This window comes from Phyllostomus hastatus, unplaced genomic scaffold, assembly GCF_019186645.2.
Source record: "Phyllostomus hastatus isolate PE091 unplaced genomic scaffold, TTU_PhHast_1.1 phas_contig_36, whole genome shotgun sequence".
NCBI classification, from domain to species: Eukaryota; Metazoa; Chordata; class Mammalia; order Chiroptera; family Phyllostomidae; genus Phyllostomus; species Phyllostomus hastatus.
Window position 1 is genome coordinate 4561911 of NW_025333862.1, and position 13607 is coordinate 4575517.

General features: G+C 48.5%; 1 protein-coding gene across 2 annotated transcripts in view; it reads right to left on the minus strand.

The window, feature by feature from the left end:
• Positions 1–13607, minus strand: part of LRRN2 (leucine rich repeat neuronal 2) — a 70559-nt gene that overhangs the window by 34283 nt on the left and 22669 nt on the right. The window lies entirely within an intron of this gene.

The window sequence follows — 13607 nt, forward strand, 5'->3', positions numbered from 1 at the left end:
TGCTTCTCACATCCATGAAGCCCTATAAGCAGAAGGTTCCCAGATACCTGGGAAAGCAGCAGGGGTTGTGATAAGAATGTCTGGTGATGAGGAGCCAGCCACAATGGAATGGCTGGTTTCTCTTCTTTAGTGACAAGAGGCAAGTATCACTACATAACAATGAGCTCTGGCCCTCTCTGAGGGGAACAGGTACTACTGAGGCTGTAGACCCAACTTTCCAACACCCTTCCTTCAGGTCAGGCTGAAGAGTGGAGGTGTGGCTGTCAGTGGAGGCACACATGCATGTAGGAGCAGTGTAGGGAGAGGAGGAACTCCAGGCAGCTGGCCCGGCTTGCCACTGCAGGCAAGGCAGCAGTGGGGAAACAATATAGGGCTGTACCAGGTTGGGTAGGGCTCGGGGATGGGCTGTGGGTGGGCAGACAATGGGGGAAATGTGGAGAGAAGGTTGGAGAGGAGTGGCCAGGTGGGTCTCTTTTCAGGAGATGATGAAACAAGGGTTTGGGCAGGACGCAGGTGACGCTGGGCCTCTCCCACAGTTGTCCTCGCTGTTGGGTAAGTCTCAGTGGCTGGATCCCACATGTCAGACCTGGTAGTCTGAGATGACCCAGTCCAGCAGCCCAGGAAGCTGAGGCTCTCAGAGGGGAAATCCTTTCCTCCATGACTCCCAGTTCCCTGTGCTTTCCACCTCCCCAGGTGCCTCTGGTTGGTGCTTCCACGGAACTGAAGGATGGCAGCAGAGGTGAGATGCAACAGAGACAACAAGGGTGTATCAACAACACCTGCCTATGCACAAATGCAGGTTTTATTCAAGGCGTCCTGTGGGGGCATTCAGCACTTGTCTGCTGATTTGCAAACACCTTCACCTCACAGCCTCATACCACATAGTTGGTCACCACCTTCCTCACTCTGCAGATGAGGAATAGGAGGCTCAGGGCCTATGAGTTACGAGTTACCGGTGGTGGTGGCAGGCCTGGACTAGGCTGCCCCCGACCATGTGGGGGCCTTTCCACCAGCTGTGCTGCCTCCACAAGCATGCGAGGAGGCAGCACTTGGAGCTGGGACAAGGTCCTGCCAGAGTCACAAAAGGCAAAGACGGAGGCACCAGCCCCAAGGCCTCAGGACAGAGGGACCAGGTGAAGGGATTTGCAGAAGGTCACAGAATGAATCAGTGGCAAAGCCAGGACAAGAGCTCTGGATTCCTGATTCCAAACTTAACTCCTCCTAAGAGGTAACACAGAGATGTGGGGGCAGAAGCCAGGAGCCAGGGTCCATTCTCTTACCTACTGCCACTCGGTATTTAGGGTGGTTGCCACTGAAGTGACCTGTTGGAGGTTGGGGACCCAGGGCTGAACAGCTTTGCCCTTGGAAGCCTCTAAGCTATGGGGTCCTTATCTCTGTATTCTAGCACTCTGCATGGTTCCCAGCACAACAGCTGCAGTGGTGAATACATGAATGATGTGTGCATGAATGAGTCAAACCAAACCAATTGGAAATGAGGCTAAGTGGGGGTGGGGGTGCTGTGGTAGAAGAACAGGGATTGGGACTCAGAACTCTGCCTTCTCCTTCTCTCCTGCATCATTGAGTGTACCAGGCATTGTGGTGAATGCAAACCATGGACAAGAGAGTATCCCAGGAGAGAAGGGACAACTGAACAATAATAAGGAAGCATGAGGTTGCATGCTCCTGCTGGACCCAGACTATTGTGTGGCCCAGAGCAAGTCCCTGCCCTCTCTAGGCCTCAGTTGGTTTAGGAGTAGGAGCTGGGGTTAGAGGAAATTATCTGAGCTCACTTCCCACACTGCCCTCCATGGCGGGCACATGGTGGGCATGCAGCCCCCTCCCCGCTGCAGAAAATTATGGGGTGGGTGGGAAAGAGCAAGGACAGGCAGAGGTAACCTGGCCCAAGGGAGGCAGACAGACACTCCTGGAAGCTGGGTCCCCAGAGTCTGTGCAGCGAGAGGTAACTGGCTGTGACAGAGGAGCGAGCCAGTAGTCAATTCCATTCAATAAAACTCTGATTGCCTAGGAGCCCTATAAACAGCAAGCTTCCCTGTGGGCCTGAGTGCACTCTGCTTCCCTCTCTCCTGCCGGCACCTGCTTTGCCCTGGCCAGTGCAGCCCCTTGACAACCTGGAGATGTCCCTCAGCTTCTGCTGGGAGGTGGGCAGCCAAGGGTTACATGCCCCCTGGCAGGTGAGGCCTAGGCCACCGGGCAGTGGGAGGAGGAGGGAGCCAGAATCACTTAGCCTTCATTAGTCCAAATTAAAATCAGGAGTGAGATGACAATTACAATTTGCAGTGGACTAATTGTTTTCCCTCAGAAGCTGATCATTTTGCAGATTGGGGAAATTAATTGTTTCAAGTCCCAGGTGGATTAGCTTTGAGCCCAGCTGAGGCAAGGCAAGGCAGCCTCTGCCTCCTCCTGGACTGGTCCTCCACCTCTTCAGCATCCCTCAGGCCAGCTCTCTAGCCTCACGATTCTGTCCTTTGGGATCTTCAGGCAGGGAGAGACCGAGGGTCTGAAGATCCCAGGTGGAAGGAAGGGAGAGCATTTGCAGAGGCAGGGCTGAGGAAGCAGCTGGCCAGAAGGTGCAGCTGTTTAGAAGCCAGCAATGATGCTGCCAGGAGGGGGCGCTCTAGCCTGCAGGTGTCCCTGCCTGACAGCCTCCCATCTGCTCAGTGGAGAGGTGGGCTCTGGGAAGCCTCCTTGGATTTGCCAGGAATTCCCATTTCCACAGAGCATCTGACAATCATTGTAACATTTGTTTGTTCGTTCGTTCATTCATTCATTCATTCATTCATCAAACACCAGTGGCTTACTCTGTGCCAAGTACTGTTTAAGGAGGCCTAGGGACCCTGCGGTGAACATTACAGACACTATTTCTTTTCTTGTGAAGCTTACAGGTGTAGGGGGGGAGGGGGAAAGGATGGAGGATAAACTTGTAAGTAGATAAGACATCAGATGGTAACAAGGGCTAGGAAGGAATGTGGCAAGTAGAGTTAAAGATGTCCACACCCTAATCCCTGCAACCTGTTGAATCTGTTACCTTAGAGGGCAAAAGGGACAGTGAAGATACAATTAAGGTGATAGACCTTTAGATTAGGAGAGGGTCTCAGATTGTCTGGGTGGGACAAATCTAATCACAAGAGTCCTGAAGAGCAGAGAACTTTCTGAGCTAGAAGCAGAAGAGAGATTCCAAGCTGGAGAGGACTCGGTGTCCTGTTGCTGGCTCTGCGACGTAGGGGGTCAGGCACAGGGCTGAAGAGAGGCCTCTGGAGCTGACAGCCGGCGAGGAAACGGACGCCTCTGCCCTACAAGCACAGGGACCAGCACTCCACCAACCACCTGAAGAAGCTCGGAAGTGCACTCTCCCCGGAGCCTCCAAAGCTGACACCTTGATTTTGGCCTTTTGAAACCTGGAGCTGAGAACTGAGCCAACGCAGATGGACTTGACCCACAGGACAGTGAGACAGAAAGTGTGTGCTGTTTCAAGCAGCTGCATTGCTGGTGCTTTGTTACAGCAGTGATAGAAAACAACTTCAGGAACTAAACAGGGGGATTACTCTGGGTGGCCGGGGAGGCCCCTGAGGACGGAGACCTGAATGATGAGGAGTCCTGAGTCCCCAACTGCCCCCCATCCCAGCCTTCGCAGTCTTGAGCGAACCAAGTGGTTGGTCACTGTGAGGCGGAGGGAACAGGCAGTGGCGGTAGGGTGGGGGCTTCCAGGAGAAACGCCACAGAACGCCTCCTGAAGGGAGTGCCGTCGGGGGCAGGAGCAGCTGGCAGGGCTGCTGGGGAAGCTTCTCAGAAAACTCTTCAGAACGGAGACTGGGCAAGTCTGGCTCAGGTGTGGGAGATAGGTGAGAATTCCCCTATCTAGAACCTTCTAGAATTTCCTCCCAGCCATGGGGCTTAGGAAGAACCACTGCCTTCCCAATTCCACCCCAGGGTTATCTCTTTTCTCCCTGTTCTGCCTCCCTTCCCCAGCTGGCATCGGCCAAGGCCCAGGTTTCTCCACAGGCCAGGGTACCAGGTGCTGCTGGTTTCCCAGTGGGATATTGGTGCAGGGCCAGCAGCACAGAGCAGGGGTTTATGTAAGGCATTTTAAATTTGACAACAGGAGGCAGGGGAGGAGGGGAGGCAGGGGAGGCAGGGGAGGCAGAGGTGGCAGAGGTTGGGCTCAGCTCCATGCCCTATCAGAATGGCACCTTTGAGCCTAAAGAATGCCTGAGAGGCAGAGCAGAGGACAAGGGAACAACAGAGATGGGTGGCGGGCCCCTCATACTCTGCCCACCGAGGATCCACCTTTGGGTGAACCCATCCCTGGCCCAGGACAGCTGGTGACTTCCAAAACGCAAGGTAGGCAGGACGCAGCTGTTCAAGCCCAAAGCAAGGGGTTGTGTGCTGGGAAGGGCAACAAAGGACCTGAGTTAAATTTTTGGCTTTGTCTCGTTAGCTGTGTGATGTCTGGCAAGTTAATTGCTCTGGGTCTCAGATTTCTCTTCTGTACAATTAAAGTAATAATACCTACTTTACAGGGTGGTTGTTGCAAAGATTAGAGATGTCAAAAAGTGCCCCACACGGAGTAGGTACTGGATAAATGGTAGCTATTTCAATTACGAGCACTGAGCCTCCCATCCTGAATCCCAGCCCCCTTAATCCTATGTTTCTCAAATCAGAGTGGGCCCAAGGATCACCTGTGGTGCTCATCAACATGCAAATACCCATCCTGCTTCTCCGGTCAGCATTCTGCAGGTGCGTGGGTAGAACTAGCTCCCAAGCAGATAATTCTGGTGTGGGCAGCTGAGGCCACACTTGCTGTCCCAGGCCAGCATCTGTCTCCTGGGAAAAAGAAGAGCTGGCCCAAGGCTGTTCTGTGCTTGTACCCATTTTAGAAGCTGCCTCCTCAAGCAGAAACAGTTGGCTGGAAGGTGGCCCCTTCCCCCCACCGGGTCTGTGCCGTGGGCAGTCTCCACACCTAAGTAAGGTGAGTTGGTGCTCTGCCTCCTAGGATGTTCTGAATCCTCTGAAGGTCAGAGCTGGAAGGCACCTGTGCACCCACCTCATTTTGTTTCCTTGTTGTTTAATGGAGGAAACTGAGGCCCAGAGTGGGGAGATGACTTGTGACTCTGACCTGCAAGGTGAAAGTACTTGGCTGCCTGACTGCCAGCCCCTCCCACTTCTGAAGTTCTAGGTTTGGGGAGTTACTTAGGAGTAGGCGCAGCTGGGCCCAGGTGGGGGAAGCCTCAGGGAGGCCCAAGGCTGACTGGCTTCCTTGATCACTAATTAACCTGATTTTCTAGCCAGGAGGTCTGCAAGACCTTCCTGCTCCAGGTCTTATTCTGTTTATTGTCTACATTTGGAGGACTTTATCATTTTTCCTTTTTTTCTCTTTTCCTCCTCCTTTACTCTCTCTCTCTCTACACATTCACTGAGGCACTGACTCCCTGCCTGCTCCCTGCCAGCCACTGGGAATCCACAAGATGAACAAGGCCCGGCTGTCCTAGGGAAGCTGTCAGCCTGGCAGGGCAGACAGACACTCACAGGGCCGATGTGGCCCAAGGGCTGTGACATGTGACATGGGCACTAGCCATGCCAGATAATGGAATTAAAGAGCTGCCCAGTGGCCCTCAGAGTGTCCTAGCTTTCCTCTGTACCTCTCTCCTGTCTCTGGCTATCTGCACACAAAAACCTAGTGATTTTCCCTGACTAGTGTGGCTCAGTGGATTGAGCCCTGGCCTGCGAACCAAAAGGTTGCCAGTTCGACTCCTAGTCAGGGCACATGCTTGGGTTGCAGACCAGGTCCTCAGTAGGGGGTGCACAAGAGGCAACCACACATTGATGTTTCTTTCCCTCTGTTTCTCCCTCCCTGCCCCTCTGTCTAAAAGTAAATAAAATCTTTTAAAAAAACCCTAGTGATTTAGGTATGATAGGGTACTATTATTGAAAAGTTAGAAAATATGGAAAAACACATGCAGAAAATTTAACAAACTCCTCTTCCACCTCCTAATGTCAACCACTGTCATTTTGGTGCACACCCTTTTAGGCTTTTTTCTCTGGTGGTAACCATTCTTACTGTGTGCCTTTCTCCCTGGGTTTCATGTCATCTTTCTGGTTTGGGTGGAGGACATTGTTAAGTTACTTTTGGAAAAGTGGTAAGTCTCTTGAAAATTTGCATATTTGAAAATATCTTTATTCGATCACCTTAATTAATGATAGACTGGGAGTATAATTTTAGACTGCAACTAACTTTCCCTTGACCAATGCCATATACTTTCACTTACGTGGAATCTAAAAACAAAATAAATAATAACAGTAAAAACAGAAGCAAACTCATAGATTCAGAAAACAGACTGATGGTTGCCAAATGGAAGGGGTTGGGGAGTGGGTAAAACAGGTGAAGGGATTAAGAAGTACAGTTGGCAATTACAGTCATGGGATATAACGTACAGCGGGGGGAACATAGTCAATAATATTGTAAGAACTGTATGGTGTCAGGTTGGTGCCAGACTTGTTGGGGGAATCCCTTTTTAAGTTATATCAATGTCTAATCACTATGCTATACACTTGAAACTAATATGATATTGAATGTCAGTTGTAACTGCAAAAATTTTTGTAATTTTTATTTTTATAGTTTATTTTACTGATTATGCTATAACAGTTGCCCCATATTTTTCTCCCCTTTTCCCCCCTCCACCCTGCAACCCCCTACCAGCATTCCCCCACCTCTCTTAGTTCATGTCCATGGGTCGTACATATAAGTTCTTTGGCTTCTCCATTTTCCACACTGTTCTTAATCTCCCTTTATTTTGTACCTACCAATTATGCTTCTTATTCCCTGTACCTTTCCCCTCATTCTCCCCCTCTCCTTCCCCACTGATAACCCTCCACGTGATCTCCATTTCTGTGTTTCTGTTCCTGTTCTACTTGTTTGATTACTTTGTTTTTGTTTTTTAGGCTCAGTTGTTGACAGTTGTGAGTTTGTTGTTATTTTACTGTTTATAGTTTCAATCTTTTTTTCTTAGATAAGTCCTTTTAACATTTCATATAATAAAGGCTTGGTGATGATGAACTCCTTTAACTTGACCTTATCTGGGAAGCACTTTATCTGCCCTTCCACTCTAAATGATAGCTTTGCTGGATAGAGTAATATTGGATATAGGTCCTTGCCTTTCATGACTTTGAATACTTCTTTCCAGCCCCTTCTTGCCTGCAAGGTTTCTTTTGAGAAATCAGTTGATAGTCTGATGGGAACTCCTTTGTATGTAACTGTCTCCTTTTCTCCTGCTGCTTTTAAGATTCTCTCCTGATTGAGGGTAGGATTTGGGGATCAGCGGGGTGGGGGAGAGTGGTGGTGGGAAAATGGAGACAACTGTACTTGAACAATAATAAAAAATAAAAACTAATTCTCTCCTTATCTTTAATCTTGGGTAATATAATTATGATGTGCCTTGGTGTGTGCTTCCTTGGATTCAACTTTTTTGAGACTCTCTGAGCTTCCTGGAAATCTATTTCCTTTGCCAGACTGGGGATGTTCTCCATTATTTTTTCTTTTTTTTTTAAGATTTTATTTATTTATTTTTAGAGAGGGAAGGGAGGGAGAAAGAGAGAGAAACATCAATGTGCGGTTGCTGGGGGCCATGGCCTGCAACCCAGGCATGTGTCCTGACTGGGAATCAAACCTGCAATGCTTTGGTTCTCAGCCCACACTCAATCCACTGAGCTACACCAGCCAGGGCTATTTTTTCAAATAAGTTTTCAATTTCTTGCTCTTCCTCTTCTCCTTCTGACACCCCTGTGACTCAGATGTTGGAATGTGTAAAGTTGTCCTGGAAATTCCTTAGCCTATACTCTTTTATTTTGAATTATTCTTTCTTCATTATGTTCCAAACCACTGATTTGAGTCCCTGTTTCTTTCCCTTCACTGTTGGTTCCTTGTATATTTTTCTTTATTTCACTTTGTATAGCCTTCACTTCTTCCTCTGTTTTGTGACCATACTCAACCATTTCTGTGAACTTCCTGATTACCAGTGTTTTGAACTCTGCATTCGTTAGGTTGGCTATCTCGTTGTCATTTAATTCTTTTTCTGGAGTTTAGGTCTGTTTTTTCATTTGGGCCATAGTTCTTTGTCTCAGCACACTTGTCACATTATAAGGGGCAGAGCCTTATGTATTCACCATGGTGGGGCAGCCCATTTGCTGCCTTGTGGTGCTGTTTGTGGGGGGATGGTCCAAGAGAGAACAATGCTGCTTGTTCAGCTCTCACCCCACTTTCAGTCACTTCCCCTGCTACCCACAAGCAAAATGGGCCCTTCTGGTGCTGATTTTTAGGTAGGTGGGCTTTTGTATGTTCTAGGACTCTGTGTGTCTCTCCAATGAACTCTCCTGTAAGGCTGGGAGTTCCTTCCCACCACTGCAACCCCCACAGGTTTTTACAGCCAGAGTTTTGAAGCATTAGTTTCCCACACTGGAACCCGGGGTTGTGCAGTCTGTCTCACTCGCCAGTTGTTCCTTCCAGCTTATCCAAACACGAACGTGGGACCACCCAGCCTGCCAGCCGCCGCCTTGCCCACCCAGTCAACCACCTTGACGTGCATCCTCTTGCCCTGGCTGACTGTCTCTGCCCCTCCTCTCAGTCTGGATAAATGTTTCTTCTTTAACTCCTTGGTTGTCAAACTTCCATACAGCTCAATATTCTGGCAGTTCTGATTGTTTTTTGTTTTTAAGTTGGTTGTTGTTCATCTGTGGTTGTGCAAGGAAGCAAAGTATTTCTACCTTGCCTCCATCTTGGCTGGAGATTAAAAAAAAAATTAAAGAAAAGAAATAACTTTTCTTCATGTGTTTGAGGGCATTTTTCCATTACCTACTTGCCTACAGGATTCTTTTGAAAAATCTGCTGTTATCCTAAACTGTCTTTTTCTTTCTAGATACTTGTAGACTCTTCACTTTATCCCTGACAATTTGAAATTTTAAAATTTTGTACCTTTGTGAAACAATTGTGCTGGGCACCTAGTGGGTTCTTGCAAACTGAAAAGTGATCATTTTCATTTGAGGAAACGGAATATAGTTTCAATTCTAAGAACTCATTCCTGTTCTCCGCATTTTCCTTACGCAAAAATCACCCAAATGTCCATCAACTGGTAAATGGATAAATAAAATGTAAAATAGCCGTACAATGCAATATTATTCACCCATAGAAAGAAGTGAAGTACTGATACCTGCTACACGGGTAAACCTTAAAAACATCACGTGAAATGAAATAAGCCAGACACAAAGGCCTCAGGTTGTATGATTCTACTTATGAAATGTCCACAACAGGCAAATCTATAGAGACAGAAAGCAGATTAGTGGTTGCCAAAGCCTGAGGGAGGAAAGAATGGAGTAACTGCTTATGGGTCTGAGGTTTTATTTTGGGAAGCGGAAAATGTTTCAGAATTGGATTGTGGTGATGGTCACACAACCTTGTGAATATACTAAAAACCCACTAAACTGTGTACTTTAAAAAGGCCCCTGTTCTTGTTGTGTGGGAATAAAACCCTCTCTACTTCTCTGAGAATATCCATTGCGGCAGTAGTGGCAATGGATTTTATGTTTTATTAAAACATAATTTTAATTGTGAATAAATTATTCACTCCCTGAATAATTTTTTTTTCTGCAAGTTCTTGTTTTCTGTTTATTTTGGCTTACGCTTTTTTATATTGGATACTTTCCTTAAAAATCTACTAATCCTTGGCTGATGGCTCATATTTAAGAGTGAGGCATTAAAAGTTGACTGGAAGCTCTGTGCATGGACAGAGCTTGCTCACTGGTCAGTCTTACTACCATGGGAGGTTTTAGTGAAGTCACCCAAATGTCACCATTTGCCCAGCTACCAGCATTCCTAGAGCTGACAAAAGGAAAAGGGCAAGGAGCTTCCCATATGGTTTGTAAACTTTCCGCAAATACCTATTTTTCGATATATTGCCTCTCTCCACCCATACTTGTTCCCATGTCCGCAGACCAGCACTTGTTGGTTGGGTTCAGCCTCTGGCGAATAAAGGTGTCCCCAGGATGCTGGGTGAGCAAAGCAGGGACAGCTCTGTGCTGAGATGGGGTGAGGAATCACTCTGGGGCATCACTCTTCTGATTTGGGGCCTGCTCCATATCCTGGCTTCAGATGGCACCAGTTTCTGAGCTTTCTGTGGTTCTATGGCAGGAGTCTGTCCATTTCTCACTGGCTCCTTCTTTGGGGGTCTCCAGGTTTTTCTTTATCCAGCCAAGTCAGTTAGCTTCTCAGCTTCCCAAACTGTATAGATATCCCTGACCCACTCTGGTCTCCCCTCCCTTGCCCTCGTGGTCTTAGACCTTTTTACTCCTTTCCTTTTGTTTTAATGTGGCAGCGGGGAGACACGTGGATGTGTTCAGTCTACCATGCTTAGTCAAAATCCCTCTTTGCTGTCGTTTGAAAAGCAGCAGACACTTGGCATTCTCAGCTTTATCATAAAGTGGCTTCTTGCGACAACCAGCCCTGACACGACAGGAAATAGTGTGGAGTGCTGACTTGCAAGCGCTGTGAGAGCGGTTGAGGGACGGCTCCGGGCAAGCTGAGAGCGAGGGGCTGCCCTCGCTGGCCATCACTCCATTTCTCAGTCATACTTTACTGAATTTTATGGGGAAAATTACATGGTAGTCTCTAATCCATGGATTCATGAAGGGCTATGATGTATCCCTTGAGAATGTCAAGGGTCTAGTGTACCTCTGTTGCTATGGAAACTAGTTTCCTGGTGACAATTGGGCTTAGCGACATCCACATTGGTGCAATGCACATGGATTCTGGCTCTGCTAATGGGCAGAGAGCAGTCCCTGGAGAGAGGGACTATCATTTTGAATCGAAGGGCAGAAAAAGTGCTTCCCAGACAAGATAAAGCAAAAAGAGTTTATCATCACCAAGTGCTTATTATATGAAATGTTAAAGGGACTTATTTAAGAAAAAGAAAAAGATCAAAACTATGAACATTAAAATAGCAATACATTTACAACTATCAACAATTGAATCTAAAGAACAAACTAAGCAAACAAGTAGAACAGCAACAGAATCATAGATATGGAGATCATCTGGAGAGTTATCAGTTGGGAGGCAGAAGGGAGAGAAGGAGCAGCCATCTCCTTCAGGATGTCTCCTGAGTCTCCTCTCCCTCTGAGCACCTAGCATGGGGCCTGGCCTGGAGCACCTCAGCTCAGAAGATGAGGAGGGAGAGGGTAAGCCTGTCTGGCCCACCAAGATCTGGAATCCTTCAGGCGCTCCTGGAACTGCTTCCAAATCCAGCCCCCCAGGACTTCTGCTCCAGAGTCACCTGAGTGAGGGAGAGTTGGCTCAGAGCTCCTTCAGGGGTGAACAGTCCAAATCAACTCTCAGAGCATGAGTGGGAGGAGGAGATGGCTAGGTCAAAAGTCATGTGTGTTTGGCTTTGAAATGCATTAGTACTTTTCATCCCTGACATCTTTACTGCACAAATGAATTAATACATGTTAAGTGCTTAGAACAGCCTGACTCATGGTAAGTGCTTTATAAGTGTTTGCTATTATTATTAGCACAAAAGTTGTATTTAGCTTGGGTCCATATGAAAACCAATTTGCATGCCCTGCCTCTTTGCAGCTCCCTCAGCTCAGAAAATGGATGAGCTAGAGACCCAGAGATTAACTCCTGGGTCTTCAGCTCCTCTTTACACAACAGGCAATAAACCACCATCCAAATATGTTGCTGGTTGGTTTGGCCCACTCACTAGACTGGTGAACTCACTCCCCATCAGCCCTACTCTCCCACACTTCACCAAGAACCAATCTGAAAACTCTCTCTTTTGGGGCTGTGCTTATGGCTGCCTATCCCTGGCCCAGGGGTGAGGAGCTGGCCTCACTCCTCCTCCTGCCAGTTCCTTCCTCCCTGCTTCATGTCTGCTGCTCCAGGACAGCCCAGGTCCTGAAATGGCCGTGGCTGGCCCGTGGGGCTCTTGCTCCTCCTTTCCAGCTGTGCACACCCACCCCCAGGCCTCCCACACATCCTCGCTTCTCCCTTCCAGCTGCTCCTTCTGCCTTTCACAGGCGTGTCTCCACCGCTCCCTGCCTTTTCTGGCATCATCACCATCATCTCACTTTATCTTTTTTCTTCCCTTGGGCTATGACCCCCTTAAGGGCGGGTCTTGTCTGTCCTTAGTCTGAACACCTAGCACAGGCCCTGGCACATAACAGATGGTTGAGATATCTTTTTTTTTCTTTTTGGGATGACAGAATCCTCTTTTTGTGTTGCCTTGTTTTTGTATCTGCTTTGCGTCCTCTGCCTGTTCCCTCCTGCGTGTACACCCCCACACACGCGCACGCTCACACACACACCCTTGCTACCTTCCCCTCAAAGCCTCTGGGGCTGCTCCTCGGCCTGGCTGGGTGTGAAAGCGCGGGTGTTCCCCTTTCCCCGGGAAAGCCTTTCTGACCTCAGCCACAGGAAAGGCCTAAATGAGCTGCCCAGCTCAGCATGTCAGGACTGATACCTGCTGATGAAGAGCCGGCTTGTTCTGTGCAATTTCCAACTCATTTGTCTTTTCATTTGTAGCTTAAATTGGCCAATTTCATCTGGAATGTGCTTGGACTCTGGCAATCCACACGTAACAAATGAGTGGCCCAGCAGCTATGACAGAGAGACTGGCAGGGGAACGGGCCCAGGCCGCCCAGGGCAGCACAGTGACGGTGCTGAGCCTCCGGAAGTACCAGAGCTTGAAGGATGGTGACCAGCCCTGCTACCCACAGGCCTGAGGAGGGAGAGGCCCTGGAAACCCCTGCTTTCTTTCTTTTCTTATATTTGTTCCTATCGACCTCCCCACCTACCTATATGGAGGGAGAGTGTCAAGTGCAGGAATGGAAGATAGGTGTTTGTATGCAGCATCGACACACTGTTGAGTGAAAGAAGCCAAATGCTCTGATTGGATGAAAGTCAAAAACAGGTAGAACTAATCCAGTTGCTAGAAGTCTGACCAGTGGTCACCCCTTCAGGTGTTATTGAGGATGAGGGTGCATTAGGGAGTCTTCAGGGGCTGGAAGGTTCCACATTTTTACCCAGGCTGCAGTATCGTGGTGGGGGCACTGTACATCTGGGAACAAACTCACCAAACTGCACACTTAGGATCTGTGTGCGGCCCTGTATGAGTTCTACCTCAATAAAAATGAGTGGGGGCGGGGGGGAGCCACACCAATGGTTTCCAGACTTTACAGTGCATAAAAATCACATGGGAGCTTATTGAAAAGTGGAGATTTCTAGATGCCCACCCTGGAATCTATTTAGTTGGTCTGTGGAGCTGCCTGGGAACCTGCACTGTTAACAGCCCCCTCTGCCCCGAGGGTGGTCACAGACAAGACAAGGCTACATAGGGGCTTGGACATCTGCCCAGTCAAATGGCATAAGTGCCATCCTTCTGGGAGCCATGAGGGGCAGCTGGGTGGTTAAGGGCCTTCAGATGCCCTTGGCCAGGAGGGTTAGAGGTTGGCCACCCTGTGGCAGAGGAAGCACTGTCAGAAAGCAGATGTGGTAGTGGGCGCTGAGGGGTTCACTAGGATCAGGTTAGGGAGTGGGCCCCCTCATC